General features: G+C 44.8%; 1 long non-coding RNA gene across 2 annotated transcripts in view; it reads left to right on the top strand.

The window, feature by feature from the left end:
* The window catches only part of LOC144339515 (uncharacterized), a 34,518-nt gene that overhangs the window by 8,949 nt on the left and 2,216 nt on the right, over positions 1 to 23,353 (top strand). The window contains exons 2-3 of one of the 2 annotated variants that reach the window (XR_013414544.1): positions 19,837 to 19,937; positions 22,303 to 22,448. This is a non-coding gene — a long non-coding RNA (uncharacterized LOC144339515). Of the gene's footprint in view, positions 1 to 19,836; positions 19,938 to 22,302; positions 22,521 to 23,353 lie in introns of those variants that run through there. The other variant, XR_013414543.1, reaches the window with a different exon arrangement.

Genomic DNA, 23,353 nt, shown 5'->3' with positions numbered 1-23,353 from the left:
GACTGGTGCAGAGCACTCCTTCTGCATCATCATCAGTACTTACCAGATCATCTGTCCACATATAACCTGATGAATACCACAGAAACAAGTTAAAAAATGATTCAAAAGTTATTCAGATAACTAGATGTATGGAATACCTAACAGATCCCTTATATCATTACATTTATGCAGCAAAATAAAAATTCTGGAGGACAGAGGCTGGGCACGGTGGCTCATGTCTGTAATCCCAGAACTTAGGAGGCTGAGGTGTGTGGATCACTTGAGGCCAGGAGTTCGAGACCTGCCTGGCCAACATGGTGAAACCCCATCTCTACTACAAATACAAAAATTAGCTGGGAGTTGGGGCACGAGCCAGTAATCCCAGCTACTTGAGAAGCTGAGGCATAACAATCACTTGAACCTGGGAGGCGAAGGTTGCAGTCAACTAAGATTGTGCCACTGTAATCCAGCCTGGGCGACAGAGTAAGACTCTGTCTCAAAACAAAAACAAAAACAAAAAAAGTAGGGGGGCGGTGCTGGGCTCGGTGGCTCATGCCTGTAATCCTAGTACTTTGGGAGGCCGAGGTGGGCAGATTGCCTGAGCTCAGGAGTTCAAGACCAGCCTGGGCAACATGGTGAAACTCTGTCTCTACTAAAATACAAGAAATTAGCCGGGTGTGGTGGCACATGCCTGTAGTCCCAGCTACTCAGGAGGTTGAGGCAGGAGAATTGCCTGAACCCGGGAGACGGAAGTTGCAGTGAGTCAAGATCACACCACTGCACTCCAGCCTGGGCGACAGAGCAAGACTCCATCTCCAAAAAACAAACAAACAAACAAACAAATTTTGGAGGACAGAAGAAAGAGAAGAGTGGGTTAAAACTCCTTTGATGTCCAGCTACTTAGCCCCTTGTGATGCTTTTCAGAATGATATGATAACCACCACTGGGCTGTGTGTGTTACTTACTGGGAAAGATGTGAAATATGATCCAAAATGTAAAGGATGCAGAAATCAAATCAATCAAGCTTCTGTACTGCTAAAACAGACAAACCAAACCGGTTCCACACCTGGCTGAGCACACTGACTATTTGAAGTGTTCCCACACTAGCTGTGCACCCCACTGACCTCCAGGGATTTGGGCTGTGGGTGCCTGTGGAACCAGAGCTGGCACCTCTGCTCCAGCAGCTGGGGCTTTTGTTTTGCTTAGTCAAATCTTTAAATGTTATAATGATGGGACAATTATGTTTTTTACTCCTCTGTCCCCAGCTCTACCCACCCCACCCCACAAATCAGAGTTTATTTATTTATTTAAAAATTTTTTTAGAGATGGGGGTCTCTCTATATTGCCCAGGCTGGTCTTGAACTCCTGGGCTCAAGTGATCCTCCCGTCTCAGCCTCCCAAAGTTCTGAGATTACAGGTGTAAGTGACCATACCCGGCCAAAATCAGAGTTCTTATTCAAGATACAACTTACATTATCTTAGTTTTCTGTCCATATAATTTCCTCAGAATCCATTTCAACCAAAAGTAATTTAAATTCCACTGGTTTCTCTGGATACACTTCAATATAACTATTTTATGTTGTTAAGTTTTTGAGACATGGTCTCACTCTGTTGCCCAGGCTGGAGTGCAGTGGTGCAATCATAGCTCACTGCAGCCTTAAACTCCTGGGCCCAAGAGATCCTCTTGCCTCAGCCTTCCAAGTAGCTGGCTACAAGTACACACCACCACACCAGGCTAATTTTTATTTTTTGTAGAGATGGAGGTCTTGCTAGAGGGCCCAGGCTATTCCTGAATCTTGGTATGAAGCCATCCTGCTGCCTCTGTCTCCCAAAGTGCTAGGATTACAGGTGTGAGCCACTGCACCTGGCAAACGTCATAATTTTAAAAGTGAATCATTAATATCAGTTTCCTTTAAGAAAACTTTTTAAATTAAAAAGTTGTATTAATTCAAAATATACAGTATCAAGATATAAAATGATGACAATTAGAAGGGTTAGATTGCTTGAGTGGTAACTGAAACTTCGACCTTGGGAATCCTCATCTGGAATCACACATCTTCTTTTCTTTTGCTACCAGCCCCACCTTCCAGACCCTGTTTTACTACTTCATTGAGGCTTCTAGCCCCTCACCTCCATTTTTCCAAAGTCTTATTTTTCTGCCCTCTCATAGTTTCACAGTGCTTCATGTTTCAAACTGGGACATGAGCTTACTTACCATCAACAACCATTGCCTAAGAGCTTTCTAATCTCCTCACCATCTTTGCCTAAATCATTCTCCAATCTGGAATTGACTCAGCATTTACACAACTAAGCTAGGGGTTTAACTGCCTCTCCTAATAACATATTTCCCTAACAAACCCTCTTATTGAGAGGTGACAACATGCTAGCAGCCCTCACTCTTGGTGCCTCCTCGGCCTCGGCATCCACTCTGGTGGTGCTTGAGGAGCCCTGCAGCCTGCCACGGCACTGTGGGAGCCCCTCTCTGGGCTGGGCGAGGCCCAGAGGGAGGAGGTGTGGGCAAGAACCGGGGCTGTGGGGGGCACTGGCAGGCCAGCATGAGTTCCAGGTGGGCGCAGGCTTGGCAGGCCCTGCACTCGGAGTGGTCGGCAGCCGCTGCTGGCCCTGGGCAGTGAGGGGCTTAGCACCCAGGCCAGCAGCTGCAGAGGGTGCACTGGGTCGCCCAGCAGTGCTGGCCTGCCAGCTCTGTGCTCAAATTCTTGCTGGGTCTCAGCTGCCTCCCAGCAGGGCAGGGCTCCCAACCTGCAGCCCACCATGCCTGAGCCTCCCCGAGGAGCGCTGCCCCCTGCGCTGGCGCCCAGCCTGATCGACTGCCCAGGGCCTGAAGAGTGCGGGTGCATGGCGCAGAACTGGCAGGCAGCTCCACTTGCAGCCCTGGCGCGGGATGCACTAGGTGAAGCCAGCTGGGCTCTAGAATCTAGTAGGGAGTTGGAGAACCTTTATGTCTAGCTAAGGGATTGTAAATACACCAATCAGCACCCTGTGTCTATCTCAAGGTTTGTAAATACACCAATCAGTACTCTATATCTAACTAACCTAGTGGGGACTTGGAGAACTTTTCTATCTAGCACTCTATGTCTAGCTAAAGGATTGTAAATGCACCAGTCAGCATTCTGTCAAAATGGGCCAATTAGCGCTCTGTAAAATAGACCAATCAGCTCTCTGCAAAATGGACCAATCACCAGGATGTGGGTGGGGTCAGATAAGGGAATAAACGCAGGCTGTCCGAGCCAGGCAACGGCAACCCGGTGGGGGTCCTCTTCTATGTTGTGCAAGGTTCGTTTTTTCTCTTTTCATAATAAATTTTGCTGCTGGTCACTCTTTGGGTCCATGCCACTTTTATGAGCTGTAACAATCATCGCAATAATCTGTAGCTCCACTCCTGAAGCCAGCAAGACCATGAACCCACCGGGAGGAATGAACAACTCCAGATGCGCCACCTTTAAGAGCTGTAGCACTCACCGCTAAGGTCTGCAGCTTCACTCCTGAAGTCAGCGAGACCACTAACCCACCAGAAGGAAAAAACTGCGGACACATCTGAACATCTGAAGGAACAAACTACGGACACACCATCTTTAAGAACTGTAACACTCACCACGAGGGTCGGCAGCTTCATTCTTCAAGTCAGCGAGACCGAGAACCCACCAATTCTGGACACATTATCGCTGTGGGGTTGCTGTTGTTGTTAGAGATGGAGTTTTACTATGTTGCTCAGGTTGGTCTCAACTTTTGGGCTCAAATGATCTGCTCACCTTGGCCTCCCAAAGCACTGAGATTACAGGTATAAGCCACCGCACCCGGCCTTATCACTATGTGATGGACAAAGAACCTCTGAGAAGCTACTCTACTTGCTCAAATCGTCATCTAGGAAAGGGTGAAACTAAAATCTGAGCCCAACCTTCTGGCTCTAAAGTGTGATCTCTGACTCTCACTACACAGATCGGGCTTTCCCTACTGGCCGTATGCGCATGGCTTCACGGACTTACATTATCCTCCTAGTTTACTTACCTGGTCTTATTCATCATACTTTACACACCTGACCTTTACATCTGGCCTTCAGACTTAGCTTTCCACTTCTGGTTGTATCTGCTGGTCCTTACCCAACTACTGGCCTTAAGCTTCTGGTTTTACCAATCTGGCCATAGCTTCCTGACCTTGTCCCCCTGGTCTTACCCCCCTGGTCTTACCTACCTGTTCTTACTCACCAGGCCTTAAACTCCTTGCCTTACCAGCCTGTTTCTATTAACCTTCTGGTGTTACTCACCTGGTCTTAACCTCATGGTCTTACCCACTGTGCTTACCCACCTGGTATTATCCACCTGGCTTTGATCTCTTGGCCTTAGTGATTTGGCCTTACCTGGCATTAGCTTTTGGCCATACCACGTTGCCTTAACCTAGAGTTCCTACTTAGCCTTATCAGCCCCTTAGTCATACTCACCCAGTCTTACTCTCCTGACCTTGCCCACTTTGCTTTAACCACCTCACCTTAACCTGGTGCTCTGTCCATCTAGCTTCACCCACCAGGTCTCACTCACCTGGTCTTACTGCCTGCTCTTAACCTTGTGGCCTTTCCATCCAGCTTTTCCCGCTGCCCTTATCCAGCAGGCTGCATCCACCTCTAGTCAGTGTCTGGCTTACAGGTCCCCAGCACTGTTACCTTTGCACCAGAGCCCACTCTCACCTAATCTCCGTGTGCTGGTGCTATGTCAAGTATACTGGTGATCAGGAGGCACCTTCCATGTGAGGCTGAGTGTTCTGGCTCCGGTTGTCCTTGAAGTTGCGTCTCAGGCTCCTGGGCATGGCAGAGCCTGCATTCCCGTGACTCGACTGAGGCCAGTGTGATGGAGACTTCCCGGCAGCCTCCTGGACCTGGTCTCTCCAAGGTCAGATCTTGAGACTTTTGGGCACCCATGCAGGTGCCTGACCTGGTGTGCCAACTTGCCGTTGGTCTGCGTAGCCGGTGGACACATGGTCAACATGAAACCACCTTAACCCGCTTCCCATCAGGTCTGGTGGGAGGGATGGGGCAGTGCCTGGAGCACAGAGAGGCTCAGTAAAGGGCAGTTAAACTGGTTTCGCTGTGGCGGATCCCTCATGGGGGTCTTTCTAGCCCAAACTGGGTGTGATCCTGCGATAGTCAGGAGCTCACGGGCAACTCTGGTTTTTCTCATATTTTATAGGAACGTGGAGTTTTCAGGAAGTCCAGAAAACTGCTCAGTGGCCTTCTCAGGCTCAGTCTTGGCCACCTGACTTGTTGCCAGTTCCCTTCACCGCTGGTGACCCCTAACGTTTATCTGGGGTCTCATCATGGGGTCAGAATTTGTTACTTTAGTTTATTTTATGAAAGAGTGCATTTGGGTGTATTGGAATTGTTTGTTTTATACTCTATGAAGTCAATAAACCCATTCCTGTCTCCGATCCCACTGCCTGAGCTAAGGGGCCTTCCACAGTTGACCTGGAGTGTTCAAGTGCACTGCACTCAAGTACACTCCTGGGTTGAAGCTGCCACCTGGTGTTCCCAGAGCCTGCGCCTCTGAGGCTTCCTCTTGGGTTGTGGATGCATGGAAGAGCCCTGCCCCTGGGAACTGGCATTTCCCTTAGAATAGGGAGATAATGGAAGGTCTTGACTGGCATTTCTGGAGATGCCAGATAAGGCTGACAGTTCCTCTAAGATTCCTTCTTAGGATGCTTGCCTATATGTTCATAGTCTATATTATAAACCTATGGTACTTTTCATTTAACATTCTATTTTTGAAAATTTTCCTCTGTTATGAAAACTTTCTTGATGTTTAATGGATTCTCCACTATTTTCTGGGAGACTGTGGCATTTTGGTAACTGGAAGTAACCACAGTTTCAGCATTGCTCCAAAGACTTAGGCGTTCTTCTGGTTGTTGGTGGAGTTTGCATGTCAGTCATGTATCTGCTTCTGATATTTTATAGAAATGTTTGACAAGGATGATTTTGCTAACTTCTGCCTTGCAGTTCTTCTAGATATTGTACTTATGATTATTATTCTTTTCTGCAGGTTGGTCTAATTGAAGGCAATGGAGAAGTAAGTCTTTATAGATAAAAAATCTTAGTTCTAGAAAAGGTGAGGGAGGCTGTTTTGGAAATACATCCATTCATAAATATATTGTTTGATGTATTTATGAATTTGATGATATTTAAGCCTCTCAGTACTCTCAGTTACCCTTATGGGTAATCTTAGGGCTTACAACATTTAGGAGACACCTGCAGATGCACAACAATAACTTTGTTTATTGTGGTTTCTAAGTTATTTATATGATTTGCAAAAATTCAGGAAATGTGGAATAATGTAAGAAGAAAAGAAAGATCACATGTATTTCTTCTGCCCGTAGATAATGAACACCTCACAATGCTGTAGACTCTTCCAGGTTCCTGTGTGGCCAGCCACAGTAATGCTGTTTATTTATTATTTTATTATTATTATTACTATTATTTGAGATGGAGTTTTGCTCTTCTTGCCCAGGTTGGAGTGCAGTGGTGCCATCTCCACTCACTGCAACCTCCACCTCCCAGGTTCAAGCAATTCTGCTGCCTCAGCCTCCCCAGTAGCTGGGATTACAGGCATGCACCACCATGCCCGGCTAACTTTTTGTATTTTTTTTTTTTTTTTTTTGAGACAGAGTCTTGGTCTGTCACCCAGGCTGGAGTGCAGTGACGGGATTTTGGCTCACTGCAAGCTCCGCCTCCCAGGTTCACGCCATTCTCCTACCTCAGCCTCCCGAGTAGCTGGGACTACAGGCACCCACCACCACGCCCGGCTAATTTTTTTGTATTTTTAGTAGAGACGGGGTTTCACGGTGTTAACCAGGATGCTCTCCATCTCCTGACCTCGTGATCCACCTGCCTTGGCCTCCCAAAGTGCTGGGATTACAGGTATGAGCTACTGTGCCCGGCTAGTAATGCTGTTTAAAATGAAAGAAGGCTCTACAATGGGGCCATGGTGCACACCTCATATGAAGTGAACATCTTCCGTGTCTGTAAGTTTTATGTATGTATTCTAATAATTCTTGAGGAACCTGTATTTTTCTGTTCCTAGAGGAATCTAGGGAGGAAGTAAGGTGGAGAGGTTAAAGTCACAGCTCTTCAATGATCTTATAATTCACAGTTTCTGTTTAAGTCCTTAAAGTGACACTGTGATGAGCATCTGTGAATGTATTTGTGCTCTCCTGGCCACTTCCTCAGATGAACTTCTAGGCAGAATTGCCAGGTCGAAAGGGTACACATCTTGGAAACATTGATGTGGGATGCCTTTCTCTCTCTCTCTTTTTTTTTTTTTTTGAGACGGAGTTTTACTCTTGTTGCCCAGGCTGGAGTGCAATGGCATGATCTTGGCTCACTGCAACCTCTGCTTCCTGGGCTCAAGCGATTCTCCTGCCTCTGCCTCCTGAGTAGCTGGAATTATAGGCATGCACCACCATGCTTGGCTAATTTTGTATTTTTAGTAGAGATGGGGTTTCTCCATTTTGGTCAGGCTGGTCTCAAACTCCCAACCTCAGGTGATCCGCCCACCTCGGCCTCCCAAAGTGCTGGGATGACAGGCGTGAGCCACCGGCCAGTCTCATTTTAAGACTGCATTGGTGTGGAGCTATGATAATTTGTGCAAGACAATTGAAGTGCAATTTATTGTAATATTGCTAAAGGTCAACTTGTGGAAAAGTCCACTTTGTCCTGAGAAGAACTGGCTTGCAGGAGGTCAGGTGAGGTCCTTGGCATGCTCTGAGCCATCGTGTCCACTTCTATGTGTCAGGCAGACTATGAGCCCAAAGGTCTTGAAGTATTACAGTTTTAGGTTTTGTTTAAACATAAGTTATTTCTGATTTTTCTAATTATTTGCATATACAATCTCTTTTTACTCTTAACAGTGAGACCCTAGTAAGTGGTCTCTTAATGCTTACTATAACTTTGGGAATGTTTGAAAGTGGTGACCGAGTCCCCCACCTGGTCTTCTGCCATGTCACTTGGCCCTGCTGGTCCATTTGTTTTTGGCCAGTGCCAGTTCGGGAGCCAAACCTTGTCACCTACCTCCAGTCCACCTTGCCCCTGGGGAGTCAGGTGCAGATGCTTCTCTGGGCCCTTCCCAGTGTCCTGTTCTGATCTTTTACCTGGTGCAGGGCAGAGGGGCTTAGAGGACTTGACCTCATTAACTGAGCAAGCACATGTTCTCCCTGAAGCCTCCTGGTGCCTGGCAGGGGTCAGGCACTGTACGCCAGTCAAGCCAACACATAATATTAACCATCACAGGGCCACTTGTGCCTCTCTTCTTCTTCCTCCTGCTGCTGCAGATAATTCATTTCCAGATTTCCCCTGTATGTATCAGGGTTCTCTAGAGAAACATATGCATTTATATGGAAGATATAGAAAAGATTCATTTCAAGGAATTGCCCTGTGTGATTGTGGGGACCGGCAAGTCTGAAATGTGCAGGACAGGCAGGAAGTGGGCAAGAATTGATGCTAAAGTCGAGGCAGAATTCCTTCCCTCTAAAACCTCAATTTTTTTCTTAAAGCCTTCAGCTGGTTAGTTGAGCCCCACCCCCATCATTGAGATATATGTGAAGTGTTTGTGCTTCTGTAGACCCACATAAATATATGCATATTAGTCATATATGTAAATGAGAATATATGGACAGTGCCTAGCACACAGTGGGCACTCACAAAAATCTGCTACTAGCCGTGTGCAGTGTTGCCCACCTGTAGTTCCAGCTACTTCTGAGGCTAAGTCAGGAGGATCTCTTCAGCCTAGGAGTTCTTTGAGTTCAGCCTGGGCAACATAGTGAGATCTTGTCTCAAAAAAGAAAAAATACGCTGCTATTAGCTGCTATTGTTATTGTTCTCTTTGTTAGTTCAAATCTTTTTCCTTCCTCCATGTAACAATTGCCGATCCTTGGTTCTGGTTGTCTGTAGTTATATGGAGGGAGGGAAAGATTTGAGAATAGTGCTCATACCTTTCCCTATATTTCCTCATTTAATCCTGAGCCTGAGTGGAGGGTGAGGCTGTGTCAGGGAAATAAGGAGGCTTGGGAGTGAGGCCATGCGCTTGTGCTGGGCAGGCCTGTGCATGGGCGCACCTGTGAGATGGAGTAGGAGAGATGTCGGGTGCTTCTGGAGGTGGAGATGAGACTTGCAGATTGGGGAGTAGATTAGATGCCCTCCCTGGGCTCTCAACATGGAAAGGAGGCTGGGAGTGGGCAGTGGGGCCTGGGGCATTAGCAGTGGGAGGTGGGATGACAGAGAAGAACGAGAAGGCCAGTGGAGAAATGGCATTCCCACTCCAGCTTTCTGCAAGGTTGAATCATTGCAGTTGTGCATGTGAGCCTTCTAGATGTGCGGGTAGAGGGGTAAGACTGGAGAAGCAGGGCCGAGTCGAGGCTGGGTAGGACTTGGGTGACACAAAACGAAATTAGTATTAAAGCCAGACTTGTGATTTGAGCTCAAATTCAAACAATTAAATTCTCTGTTATCCATTTTCAAAGAAGAACAGGCTCCTTTGATGTGAAACAGACTGGCTGTGGACTCAGTGAGAATTTAGAAAAGAAATTGAGTTTGGATCTGTTTTACAAAATGTATGATTTTTTAAATAAATCATTTGTACTCTTTATTCAGTGTGTGCATTTCCTGACCTTTGTTTTCATTTAAGAGAGGACAACAGTTCTGACAGCAGTTCTGGAAGTGAGTCTGTTAAGTAAGATATAAATTTCCTTAATTACAGAAATTACATAGAAACCTTTATTTTTATTTTAAATTGATACACCCATCACTTATTAATTATTGTTTCCAGATGTATTAATTACAAGCATGGTTTTAGACAGCATTGGTAAAGTAGTTATATGGCAAATAAAATAACTTCTAGTTGGCAAGGAAAGTGAAAAACAGGGTAAGTTCAAGCAAGACAAGACTCGTGTCTGTGTTTTAGAACCTTCAGATCAGCCTAGAACCTTCTGAGACAAGGATTCTGAAAACTTTTAGTCTTTATTTGCCATTTTATCTTCAATGCTGTTTTTAAAAGCTGGTTCTCTTGCAACCCCTGGTCCCCCAACACTGCCCTGATAGGCTAAAAGTCTAGGCAGCAGTTGTGGCAACAGGTGGAACTGCCTGCACCTTCTGGGCACTAGTGCTGGCATAAGGACCTTGCCAATCATGCTGAGCAGGAGTGCCTAGCTTCCCTTCAGGTGACCCTCCCAAAGGTGGCTGAGATCTGGAAGGTCCAAAGCCCATCTCGTGACACATGAGGTGTGAACCCCAAGTGAGAGGGTTGTTGTCTACTTTTGAAGTCTTGCATTTTTACATGGTCCCCACCCATCTCCATAGCAAAATAATAGTTAATATCAGATAGCTAACACTCACCGAGTGCTTGCTGCCTGCCAGGCACAATCCGCACCTGTGATTTAATTTCCATAACTTTGCGGAAGTGATAATATTGTAACTCCCATTTAACAGATAAGGAAAGTGAGGCACAGAGAGACTCAATTACACACGTAGAGATGCTCATGCAACACGTGGCCAGTGCAGACAACAGAAAAATTCACTGCTGTTCCCTTTCACAATACATTTTAATATTATGGAAATGTGGTCCTTGAAAAAGTGGTCATTGAGCACTTACCAGGCCCCAGGGGTACAGTTCCTCTGCAGCTTGCATTCTAGTGGGGAGAGACAGGAAACAAATGCTAAAATGTGCAGGATGCCAGGAGGGGCCCATTCCCTGAAAGAAAGGAAAGGGGAGAGTGGCTGTGTCAGGAGAGTCTCTCTGACAGGGCAGTGTCTGAGCAGAGACCAGAAGATATGAGGGAGTGAGCCACAGGGCTATTTGTAGGGGAAGATAGTAAGTGCAAAGGCCCTGAGGCAGGAGCATGCCTTCAAAAAGAAATGGGTAGGAGTGGCTGGAGGACAGCAAGTGCGGGGAGGCTGGGAGGAGACAAAGGAAAGGGCAATGAGATCCTAGAGGGCCATGGCCACACTGAAAGAAGGTCCTGTGAGACAGAGACTCTCAGAATAGTTCCCTTTTAAAGTCATATGACCAGGTGTCAGTGTCTTTCTTTCTTTTCTTTCTTTTTTTTTTTTTTTTCTTTTTTTGAGACGAAGTCTTGCCCTGTTGCCCAGACTGGAGGGCAGTGGCACAATCTTGGTTTACTGCAACCTCTGCCTCCCGGATTCAAGTGATTTTCCTGCCTCAGCCTCCTGAGTAGCTGGGACTACAGGTGCCCAGCACCACACCCAGCTAATTTTTACATTTTTAGTACAGACGGGTGTCATGAGCATCAGGCAAGGACTGGCCATTTTCACTTCTTTTGTGGTGGAATGTCATCAGTTAAGGCAGGGCAGGGCATTTTCACTTCTTTTGTGATTCTTCAGTTACTTCAGGCCATCTGAGCGTATACGTGCAAGACACAGGGGATGCGATGGCTTGGCTTGGGCTCAGAGGCCTGACAATGGGGTTTCACCACGTTGGCCAGGCTGGTCTCAAACTCCTGACCTCGTGATCCACCCGCCTCAGCCTCCCAAAGTGTTGGGATTACAAGCTTGAGCCACCATGCCCGGCCCTAGTGCCTTTCTTACTTCCAAACACGTGTTTCTGAACTGCATAAGGAGCTGGAGGGCTGATGGTAGCCAAGTGTCATCGTGAGCACTGTGAGACTCTAGCAGAGTTCTGGGGTCCTGGTCACCCCAGATGACTCTCGAATGGGAGCAGCTGCCCTCCAGTTGCGATGCAGGTCTCCGAGATGAGTGACTGTAATGAAGAGATTGATGATGACCCCATGTCCTCAGACCTTCATTGTTTCCGCAGAAGGGAACTGGGAGAGTCTTCCACCAAGGAAGCTTTTGTGAAGCAGTGAGCTTGCCTTCCTGTTTTCTGTAATTCCCCCCATTCTCCGGTGTGCTCATGGTGAGAGGACAGGAGGATTGTGCTGAAGGGTGATGAGAGAGCAGGAGTGGTTGCAGTTCTGGAAAAAGATAATAAAACACTTACCTGCCTTAAGGCAGTGCACTAAAATGAAGAGGCACGTTCAACAGCATTGTCATGCATTGGACCTCTGAGGGGTGTCATTGAATTGACCACTTGGGATGTGTAAATGTTTATTTAAAGTTGCCCTTGGCTGTAAAGCCTGAGGTGGATGCTGGAGTAGTCAATGACTAACCCAGGATGGATCTGTGCCAATACACAAGTGACAACATCTTTCACAGCTAAAGAGTGGGAGGATAAAGCCTTGCCCACAGATCGCTGTCACACAGGTGCAACCTTACATTTTCCAAAATAGTCTTTGAAGAGCCAGCATTGTTGAGTGGCATGCACTTTTTGAATTATGTAATCTGGGCATATTGTATACATTTATTTTAAAAATTTTGTTTAAAAATGCCAATCACATTTATTTTACTTTATACATATAAGTAACATTTTTTTTCTATCACATATAATTTAATAAAATCCAATCTCACTGTGAACACTGGACTGCTGAAAATGCATTTTTACTATAAAATAGGATTCTGTAAATTGCTTTAAGAAAGCATTTGTTGGCTGGGCACGGTGACTCACGCTTGTAATCCCAGTACTTTGGGAGGCTGAGGCGGGCAGATCAGGTCAGGAGATGGAGACCATCCTGGCTAACATGGTGAAGCCCTGTCTCTACTAAAAATACAAAAAATTAGCTGGGCGTGGTGGTGGGCACCTGTAATCCCAGCTACTTGGGAGGCTGAGGCAGGAGGATGGCGTGAACCGGAGAGGCAGAGCTTGCAGTGAGCCGAGATCATGCCACTGCACTCCAGCCTGGGCGACAGAACGAGACTGCATTTCAAAAAAAAAAAAAAAAAAGAAAGCATTTATTGATATAGTACTTCTATATTGTCTATGTACTTTTTCCCGGACACACACAGTGAACAAGTGATCACTGGGCTCCTTTCCTGGGCACAGTTTTTGTAAGTAATTGTGAAAGCAGGATACCTAATATCTTTGATCTTTTAAGTTTTTACATAAAACTAACTCTAGTGGGAGAAGAACAAAGGTGCATAAGTCACGTTCACACATCTTATGTAATCACTTTGATTGTTCCCTTGGGTAATGATGCTTTGACAGAGTGCTATTGAGTTCTCTTCCTTCCTTCCTTTCTCTCTCTCTCTCTCTTTTCTGTCTCTCTCTCTCTCTCTTTCTCTTTCTCTCTCTTTCTCTCTCTCTCCCCCTCCTAAGCTGGAGTGCAGTGGCATGATCTTGGCTCACTGCAACCTCTGCCTCCCGGGTTCAAGCAGTCCTCCTGCCTCAGCCTCCCAAGTAACTGGGATTATAGGTGTGCACCACCACGCCTGGCTAATTTTTGTATTTTTAGTAGAGACGGGGTTTCACCATGTTGGCCAGGCTGGTCTCAAACTCCTGGCCTCAAGTGACCCACCCGCCTCAGCCTCCAAAAGTTCCGGGATTACAGGCGTGAGCCACCGCACCCGGCCTCTTAGTGCTTTTGAATGAAATAAAAACCCATAATAATTGGAAGACATCTTCTTCTATGTAAAAATTAGAACTAGGCTGGGCGCAGTGACTCATGCCTGTAATCCCAACACTTTGGGAGGCTGAGGTGGGTGGATCATCAGGTGTTTGAGACCAGCCTGGTCAACATGGCAAAACCCCATCTCTACAAAAAATACAAAAACTAGCTGGGCATGGTGGCATGTGCCTGTAGTCCCAGCTACTCAGGAGATTGAGTCAGGAGAATCACTTGAACCTGGGAGGTGGAGGTTGCAGCGAGCCAAGATGGCGCCAATGCACTCCAACCTGGACAACAAGAGTGAAACTCCATCTCAGAAGAAAAAAAAAAAAAAAGAAAACAAAAAAAATTAGAACTAAACATGTAATCTTATTTGTCCAACATAGACTGGTAGACTCGGAGGGAGTATTCCACTGTTCAGAAACTGAAAACTTTATTTGAGGTCAACAGAAAAGAAGTTGAGATCAAGTATCATGTTTTGTCCTGCAGCCAAATATGTAGACTTTGTTGTTAAGCCTGGCTTGACACTGGACCTTTGATTGATGTTAACTGTGACTCACCCTTTCTTGCCTCCTTTCAGTTTCCATATTCTCTCTGCGTGTGTCAAAAGTGGTTGTTTGCCAAAAGTTTAATTGTGTGCATTGTGTGTTTGTGCATGCCAATATGTATGCAACCCATACAACGCCTATAACACCAATTTAGCTTCATATTTTAACAGACCACGATTCCAGCATCATGTCAAAGTCTCACAGGTTAAAAGTTCTGTGTCCACATTAGAAGGTACTGTGGATCGCTGTGTAGCCCATGCCAAATGGCACATGAGCTGTCTTTTTCCTCTGGGTCCTGGTATTGTAAACAAAGAAACAGTGTGCCATTATGGGCCCTTGATTCTGTGTAAAGTCATTGATCTTTACCCATCTTTGACTTGTTTTTTTGGTTTTTTTTTTTTTTTTTTTTTTTTTTTGAGGCAGTCTTGCTCTGTTGCCCAGGCTGGAATGCAATGGTGCGATCTCGGCTCACTGCAACCTCTGCCTCCTGGGTTCAAGTGATTCTCCTCCCTCAGCCTCCCGAGTAGCTGGGATTACAGGCACCTGCCACCATGCCTGGCTAATTTTTGTATTTTTAGTAGAGACAAGGTTTCATCATGTTGGCCAGGCTGGTCTTGAATTCCTGACCTCGTGATCCACCTGCCTCCGCCTCCCAAAGTGCTGGGATTACAGGCGTGAACCACTGCACCTGGCCTCATCCTTGACTTTTAACCGTACAGAGCAACCAATAACGAGTCCTTCCTCAAAGTAAAGTCAGTGAAAATGAAGAATAAATGTCTAAGACTTTGTGGTTAAACGTAACTCCACACTGAGGTGAGTCCTGTCTCTGTTTATTTAAATTTTCTTCCACTGGGGGCTCTAATTTGGAGCTTCCTTGCAGAGGATTGTGTGCTGCATCCTCAGATCCATGGTACCAGGTTTTTTCCACAAGTGAAAAGAAGATAACAGATGGGAAAGAGCTGTCCAGAATTGGTGTGGGTGCTGGCACCACGCCTGACCATGGAGAGGACTCCCCCATATGTAACCTAGGCCATCTATTTTCTGCAGGCTTGCTACTTAAAATGGGGTCTGGAAACCAAGGTACCATGAGGATCAGCATCAACTGAGAGCAGCTTGTTAAGATGTAAAATCTCAGCCCCTCTCCAGCCCCGCAGCATTGGAACCTGCAGCAGGCAGAATTCCAAGGCAACTCTTACTCACATCAGAGTTTGAGAAGCAACTGCTCTAGAATACACTAGGGAGCCATGTGAGATCTCGGGGTCAAGTGTAGAGTGACTTGAGGTTTCCCCTTGGTTGAGAGCTCCTCAAATAAGACAGGTTAGCTAATTTCAGAGCAATTTTTTAGATTTAGAAAGTTGGGGTCAGGCGCAGTGGCTCACGCCTGTAATCCTAGCACTTTGGGAGGCCAAGGCAGGCGCATCACCTGAGGTCAGGATTTCAAGACCAGCCTGGACAAAATGGTGAAACCTCTTCTCTACTAAAAATGCAAAAATTAACCAGGAGTAGTGGTGTGCACCTCTAGTCCCAGCTACCTGGGAGGCTGAGGCACAAGAATTGCTTGAACCTGGGAGGAGGAGGCTGCAGTAAGCTGAGATTGTGCCACTGCACTTCATCCTGGGTGACAGAGTGAGACTCTGTCTCAAAAAAAAAAAAAAAAAAAAAAAAGAAAAGAAAGAAAGAAAGGAAAGAAAAAAATGAAAATTGGGTTCATTTTGGGTTTTGTTGCACAAATATATATATTTAAGCAGCTGTTAGGTGCAAGGCATTATGGCCTGAGGGGAGGTTGTTTGGATATTCATAATGGAACGAGATTCCTAGAATATAGAACAAAGCTGCAATGTTTAAACCATTTTTCTAAACTTTTGTGTAATTCAGCATGGAGGTCATTGAATCTCCTTTCTCATCTGTGCCTATTATAAGTCCAGTTAGAACGAGGGTAGACGTGGAGGGTGAACTGAATGTAGCAAAGTAGACAGATGCAATGGTGACTACAAATCACACTTTCAGATTTGAAATGTGGGGTTGACAGCAGTTGAAAAATAAGGATTAGGTCTATAATAAACTGTCTTTATTAATGAGCTATAGTTTGAGTAATTAACACAAATTCAGAATAAGTAGTATATTTAATGAGTTTATGTTTTTAACAAGTACATTAGGTTAGTTAGAAAGGCCTCATGCACACCTCTGGGAAGCTAGAATAGCTGACCATGTTCAGCTAATGTGGAGGGAGGTTCCCCCAGGAGCAACAGGGACAATGACATGGGAAAGGCTGGATGTCCTTCCTGGCTGATGCTTTACACCTTTCTTCTTGAGTTGATTATTTTTTTCCTATGTAGAAGATTTCTTGGACTTGGCTTTCAGAAATTCAGAAAACCTAAATTTAAAGTTCAGCTTTATCAAGGGAGCCTGGATGAATGGTTACGTTAACCTCTATGTGGTCTTTGAACAATACATAGAAAATATCAAGGGATAGTTGTAAAAATGAGGATAGAAACATCTAAAGTGCTAAGTAGAAAGTAACTGAGTAGAACGGAAGCCTGTAGAGTAGAAAAGTTAGATTGAGGGTTGAGTGTGGTGGTTTATGCCTGTAATCCCAGAAATTTGGGAGGCCAAGGTGGGAGGATTGCTTGAGCCCAGGAGTTCAAGACCAGCCCGGTCAATTAGCAAGACCGTGTCTCTATAAAAAATTAAAAATTAGCTGGGTGTGGTGGCGTGCACCTGTAGTCCCAGCAAATTGGGAGGCTGAAGAGAGAGGATAGCTTGAGCCCAGGAAGCTGAGGCTGCAGTGAGCCACATCACTCCAGCCAAGGTGACAGATGGAGATGCTGCCTCAAAAAAATGGAGTTAGATTGTATTTGCATGAAGAGCATGTAGTTAGCCTACAGGTATGATGCTAGTGCTTATTTAATTTTCTGAAATCTTTTAGAAGAAGGTTGCTGGTGCCACATGGAGTACCTGTGTTCTTTTTACTGTGGAGTTTGTGCAGGAAGAGGTTTGGAGATCCAGGAGCCTAAAGTCAGATGACAGGTGCCTTGGCCTCTGTGGCATGTCTCTTTGGACTCTGTGAAAGTTATTTCATTGCTGTGGCTTTCTAGAATAATATGAAGATAACTGTAAGGTGCCACATGCACTGCTTGGACTCTTACAGTTCTGACAGTTATTCCTGACAAATTTCAAAACCAGAGTCTGTTTCTACTTGTAGGATATTTCAAAAATATCCCCTAAGAAATTAATGACAATGGAGAAGCCTCTTGTTTGCAAGAATTTATTGTAGAATGGAAATAAATACAGAGTGATAAGTGAACCAGAAGCTATAATTACCCTAGAAATACACTTTTTTTTTTTTTTTTTTTTTTTTGAGACAGAGTCTTGCTCTATGGCCTAGGCTGGAGTGCAGTGGCAGATCTTGGCTTACTGCAACCTCCACCTCCTGGGTTCAAGTGATTCTTCTGCCTCAGCCTCCTGAGTAGCTGGGATTACAGGCATGCACCACCATGCCTGGCTTATTTTTGTATGTTTAGTAGAAATGGGGTTTCACCGTGTTGGCCAGGCTGGTCTCGAACTCCTGACCTCAAGTGATCTGCCAGCTTCGGCCTCCCAAAATACTGGGATTACAGGCGTAAGTCACCACGCCTCGCCCAGAGACACATATTCTAAAAACCAACTTGAATTAGCAGCAGAGATGTATATCCCTTAGATATGGTATTTTTCCTTCCTTCCTTCCTTCCTTCCTTCCTTCCTTCCTTCCTTCCTTCCTTCCTTCCTTCCTTCCTTCCTTCCTTCCTCTCTCTTTCTCTCTTTCTCTCTTTCTTTCTTTCTTTCTTTCTTTCTTTCTTTCTTTCTTTCTTTCTTTCTTTCTTTCTTTCTTTCTCTTTTCTTTCTTTTTTCTTTCTCTTTCTTTCTTTCTTTCTTTCTTTCTTTCTTTCTTTCTTTCTTTCTTTCTGTCTCTCTCTTTCTTTCTTTCTTTCTTTCTTTCTTTCTTTCTCTTTTCTCTCTCTCTTCTTTTTTTTTTTTTTTTTTTTTTTTTGACAGAGTCATGCTACGATGCCCAGGCTGGAGTACAATGCCATGATCTTGGCTCACTGCAACCTCCGCCTCCTGGGTTCAAGCGATTCTTCTGTCTCAGCCTCCCGAATAGCTGGGACTACAAGTGTGCGCCACCATGCCTGGCTAATTTTTGTATTTTTAGTAGAGACAGGGTCTTACCATATTGGCCAGGCTGGTCTCGAACTCCTGACCTCAAGTGATCTGCCCGCCTTGGCTTCCCAAAGTGCTGGGATTACAGGAGTGAGCCACCATGTCGGGCCAGATATGGTATTTTCAATGTTTCAAAATAGTGTATTGTGTTCTCACGTTTTATAACCCTATTTCTGAGAAAACCATTGTTTGCTAACCTTGTAGTTTATTCCAAAGAAGCAGTTTTGGAGGATTTTGCAGAAGTGGCATCATGGGAGGGCATTTTCTGAACTCTATCGGCCCTGGTGATTGTCAGAGACTCAGATGATCCTTTCAAAGTTTCTAGGACTAGGAATGGAATGAGAGAGGAGTCAGGTTAAGGCAATCAAGTGGCGATGGCAATGCCCAGTGCAGTTAAGTGCTTTGTTCCTGTATTTCCACCAGACTTGCTGTCGAACCTGGAGAGGAGCTGAGGAGGTGGGAGGCAAGGGCCAGTGCATGTAGTGGGGTTCAAATTCCAGTTCCACACCTTCCTAGAGGAGGACTTGGGCAAATGGAGTAGCTCCTCTGAGGTTCTCTGTCCATAATATAGTGATAAGAGGGTTTTCTGGGGGAAGGTGGTATTCAGTGAGGGGAGACAGCTAAACTGTTAGCTTAGTTCTGTAAATGTTCTCCAATTCCAGGTTGGAGAATGATTCAAGCAAGCAAAAATTATGAGGAGGTTGGAAAGCTCCAATGAAACCATGGTCAGTAGGTGGTAAGCGTGTGTTGCAGTTTGATAACATGAAAGACTGAAACAGAGGGAGCTGAAAAATAAGTCTTTAGAAAAACAGAGTTTAGGGACTGGAAGCCTCAATGAGGTAGAAAACCAGGGTGGAGAAAGGAGGGACTGGAAGCAAAAGAAAAGCACGTGTGTGACTTGAAAGTGAGATTTCCAAGGTCATGGTTTCAGTTACTGCCCAAGCAATCACTGACCCTTCTAAATTGTCATTATATCATATATTGATGTTGTATTTTATTAATTAATACACTTTTTTTTTTTTTCAAGACAGAGCCTTGCTGTGTCACCTAGGTTGAAGTGCAATACCGTGATTATGGCTTACTACAGCCTCAACTTCCCAAACGATCCTTCTAACCTCAGCCTCCTGTGTAGCTGGGACCACAGGCATGTGCCACCTTGCCTGTCTAATTTAAAAAAATGTATTTTTTTAGACATGGAGTCTCACTGTTTTGCCCAGGCTGGTCTCGAACTCCTGGGCTCAAGGAATTTACTCGTTTTGACCTTCTAAATCCCCTCAGATTATAGGTATGAGCCACTGTGCCCAGTCTAAGTAAAATTTTAAAAATCTCCTTTTCTAAAGAAAATTGAATTTGTTGATAGTAAAGTTTTAAAATTAGGAAGTTATATTGAAATGTATCTGGTGCAACCAGTGGATTTTAATTTATCCACTGGTTGCATTTGATCAAAATGGATTCTGAGGAAATCGTACGGATAGAAAACAAAGAATATTAAGTTTTATCTTCAGTAAAAACTCTAGTTTTCAGGGTGGGGTGGGTGGAGCTGAGGGTAGAGAAGGGCGAGAAAGCAAATATAATAATTGTCTCATCTCTATCACGTTTGGAGATTTGATGGAGTGAAACAGAGCCCAGCTGCTGGAGCAGAGGCACCTGCTCGAGTCCCACGGACACCCGCAGCCCAATCCCCGGAGGCCAGTGGGGCTCACGGTGAGTGTGGGGCTGCTTCAAACAGTGCGCGTGCTCAGCTGGGAGTGGGTGTGGTTTGGCTTCGCTTGGTTTGGTTCAAAGGGGCAGAAGTCTGCATCTCAGCTGTCTTAATGTGAATGTGGGGTCTTGTGACAGGGTCTCTTCTGTATCATGGGGGTGGATCTGCACCCTGCCTGATGGCCCGACTGCTTTGCCAGACCCTGCCTGCTTGGTCTTTACCGGCTTGCTCCTGCTGTGTATGATTACAGCGTTGGCATGGGACCGCCTTTCCCCTGTTTCATGTTGGTACTGGGAAGCCCTTTTGCAACCACTCCTTTAATATCCTCCTCTCTCCTGGGAGAAGCTGGAGAGAGCTACAGGTCGTGGGGACCTCCTCTGGGAGAAGGAGTTGGAGAAAAACACCAGATCCCCTCCATCTTCTGCAGCTGTTTTGAGTTTGATTTCTTATTCTATTTCAAGGAAGTTTTTTAGAATAACAGACACATGTATAATAAACACATTTTCAAACCTAAAGAGGTGCAGTGGAAGTGAGACCACTGAAATTCACTGGCTCCATGTGGGGGTTCAGGGCCGTAGTGTCATCATCTACAAATGTCACTGAGGTTTCTCCTGCCATTGATACAAGTTTGGAGTAGATATTATTTCTGCATCATTTACATTTTCAGTTATGATACTTCACCTCTTTGTCAGCATCACACACAATTCAGTGTTGACTATGATATTCTGAAAAGCACACAGGCCGGGCATGGTGGCTCATGTAATCCCAGTGCTTTTGGAGGTAGAAGTGGGTGGATCCTTGGTGCCAGGAGGTTGACACCAGCCTGGGTAACAAAGTGAGACCCCCATTTCTTTTTTTCTTTTCTTTTCTTTTTTTTTTTTTTGAGATGGAGTCTCTGTCTGTTGCCCAGGCTGGGGTGCAGTGGTGCTATCTCGGCTCACTGCAACCTCTGCCTCCCAGGTTCAAGCCATTCTCCTGCCTCAGCCTCCCGAGTAGCTGGGATTATAGGCTTGCACCACCATGCCTGGCTAATTTTTTTTTGTATTTTTAGTAGAGACAGGGTTTCACCATGTTGGTTAGGCTGGTCTCAACTCCTGACCTCATGATCTGCCTGCCTCAGCCTCCGAAAGTGCTGGGATTATAGGCATGAGCCACCACACCTGGGCAAGACCCCATTTCTATAAAAATATTTAAAAATTAGCCAGGCATGGTGGCATGTGCCTGTGGTCTCAGCTGCTTGGGAGGCTGAGGTGGGAGGATAGCTTGAGCCTGGGAGGTCAAGGCTGTCGTTAGCCATGATGGCTGCAGTGAGCCATGATGGTGCCAGTGCACTCCAACCTGAATGACAGAGTGAGATCCTGTCTCAAAAGAAAAGAAAAGGAAAGAAAGAAAGAAAGAAAGAAAGAAAGAAAGAAAGAAAGAAAGAAAGAAAGAAAGAAAGAAAGAAAGAAAGAAGAAGAAGGAAGGAAGAAAGAAAGCAAAGCAAAGCAAAGAAAGAAAGAAAAAGAAAGAAAGAAAGAAAGAAAGAAGGAAAGAAAGAAAGAAAGAAAGGGAAAGAAAGAGAGGAAGAAAGAACACAAATGATTTTAGTAGTTGGACATTAAAAGAGTTTTAACTAACTCTTTCATTTCTTCTCTCTCTTAAAAAACTATATGTTGCCTACAAGAAATTCTATTTCTTCTGTCATGTGGAATTTTTATTTTGCTCCATAAATGTAATGACATCGGGATATCATGGATCTGTTTTCTGTACATCTACTTATCATTTAAATAACTTTTGAATCGTTTTTCAACTTCCTTCTATTATATCCATCAGGTTATATGTGGACAGATGATTTGGTAACAACCAATGCTGACACAGAATGAGTGCTATGCACAGGTCATCCATTGATGTCTGTCTCCTATCATGTCTTTGTCTCTCAAAAGAAAACTGTTTTGGCACTCAGTCATGTTTGGAATTCTCAGTTTAAGCATAAGCCTCTCCTATGGATGTGGCTGATTTTTGCTCTAGATGCTATCCCATTCAATTAGCCAGTTTAACACAGGCCAGTTTATTAAAAGCTAAAATTACGGCCCTGTAAAGAGGTCGTTTGGACTCTGTATTTCAGGAATTGGGTTGTTTTTCATGGTATTCATTGCCATGTTCAAATAAATGAACCTGAAAGATGTGACTACTTTTTCATCACTGCGGATGCCACAGTAATAGAGATATTTAACTGGTAGCAACCAGAATAACAGATATTCTTCTATACTGAGTTTCTTGGCTGTTTAAAAAACTGCTTTATAATACCTCTGGTTTATTTGTTTAGAATCTATTTTAATAATATTTTGCATTGTAAGATGCTTCTGGTCTCTGCTCTTTTTTCAGGCCTAAGGCAATAGCTAATTGAGACTATGCATCAATATTCAGGCATCGTCACTAAAGGGCACTGCGGAAGCGCTGCGTGAGATGCGGCACCTGTCAGAAAGGGGGCTGCATTTCAAATGAGGAATATCGTATTGTATCACAATAAAGTTAGTGTCCAGAGGGAACTTCCGCAGTACTGTGTTTTCTAATGTGCTGAGTGATATTGTAGATTGTTTTTTTTTTTGGCTGGAATTTCTATGAATACATTTGAAGTAAAAGTGTTTTTTTAATATTTAATTTTGTGGCTGGGTGCAGTGGTTCATGCCTGTAATCCCAGCACTTTGGGAGGCTGAGGCAGGCAGATCACGAGGTCAAGAGATCTAGACCATCCTGGCCAACGTGGTGAAACCCCGTCTCTACTAAAAATACTGGGCGTGGTGGCGCGCATCTGTAGTCCCAGCTCCTTGGGAGGCTGAGGCAGGAGAATGGCTTGAACCCGAGAGGCGCATGTTGCAATGAGACAAGATTGCTCCACTGCACTCCAGCCTGGCGACGGAGCAAGACTACATCTCAAAAAAAAAAAAATTAATTTTTTGGTACATAGTAGGTGTATGTATTTATGGGATACATGAGATATTATGATATAGAAATGCAATGTGAAATAAGCACCTCATGGAGAATGGGGTGTCCTTCCCCTCAAGCATTTATCCATCGAGTTACAAACAATCCAATTACACTCTTCAAGTTACTTTAACATGTACCATTATTATTGACTGTGGTTACCTTGTTGTGCTATCAAATAGTTGGTCTCAGTCATTCTTTCTTATTATTTACTTGGTACTCAAAATACAGTGTTTATTTTTATACTTCCTTCTCCATATACCTTTGATAGCAGTATAGCAGTGTTTTATTTACAGTAATTACAGGTTTTTTTTTTTTTAAACAGAGTTTCACTCTTGTTGCCCAGGCTGGAGTGCAATGGTGTGATCTGCAATGGTGTGATCACTGCAACCTCCGCCTCCCGGGTTCAAGTGATTCTGCTGCCTCAGTCTCCCCAGGAGCTGGAATTACA

The sequence above is a fragment of the Macaca mulatta genome, chromosome 2 (genome assembly GCF_049350105.2).
Source record: "Macaca mulatta isolate MMU2019108-1 chromosome 2, T2T-MMU8v2.0, whole genome shotgun sequence".
Lineage (NCBI taxonomy): Eukaryota > Metazoa > Chordata > Mammalia > Primates > Cercopithecidae > Macaca > Macaca mulatta.
Note: the sequence above shows the minus strand (reverse complement) of the source record. Positions and strands in the feature narration are given on the sequence as shown.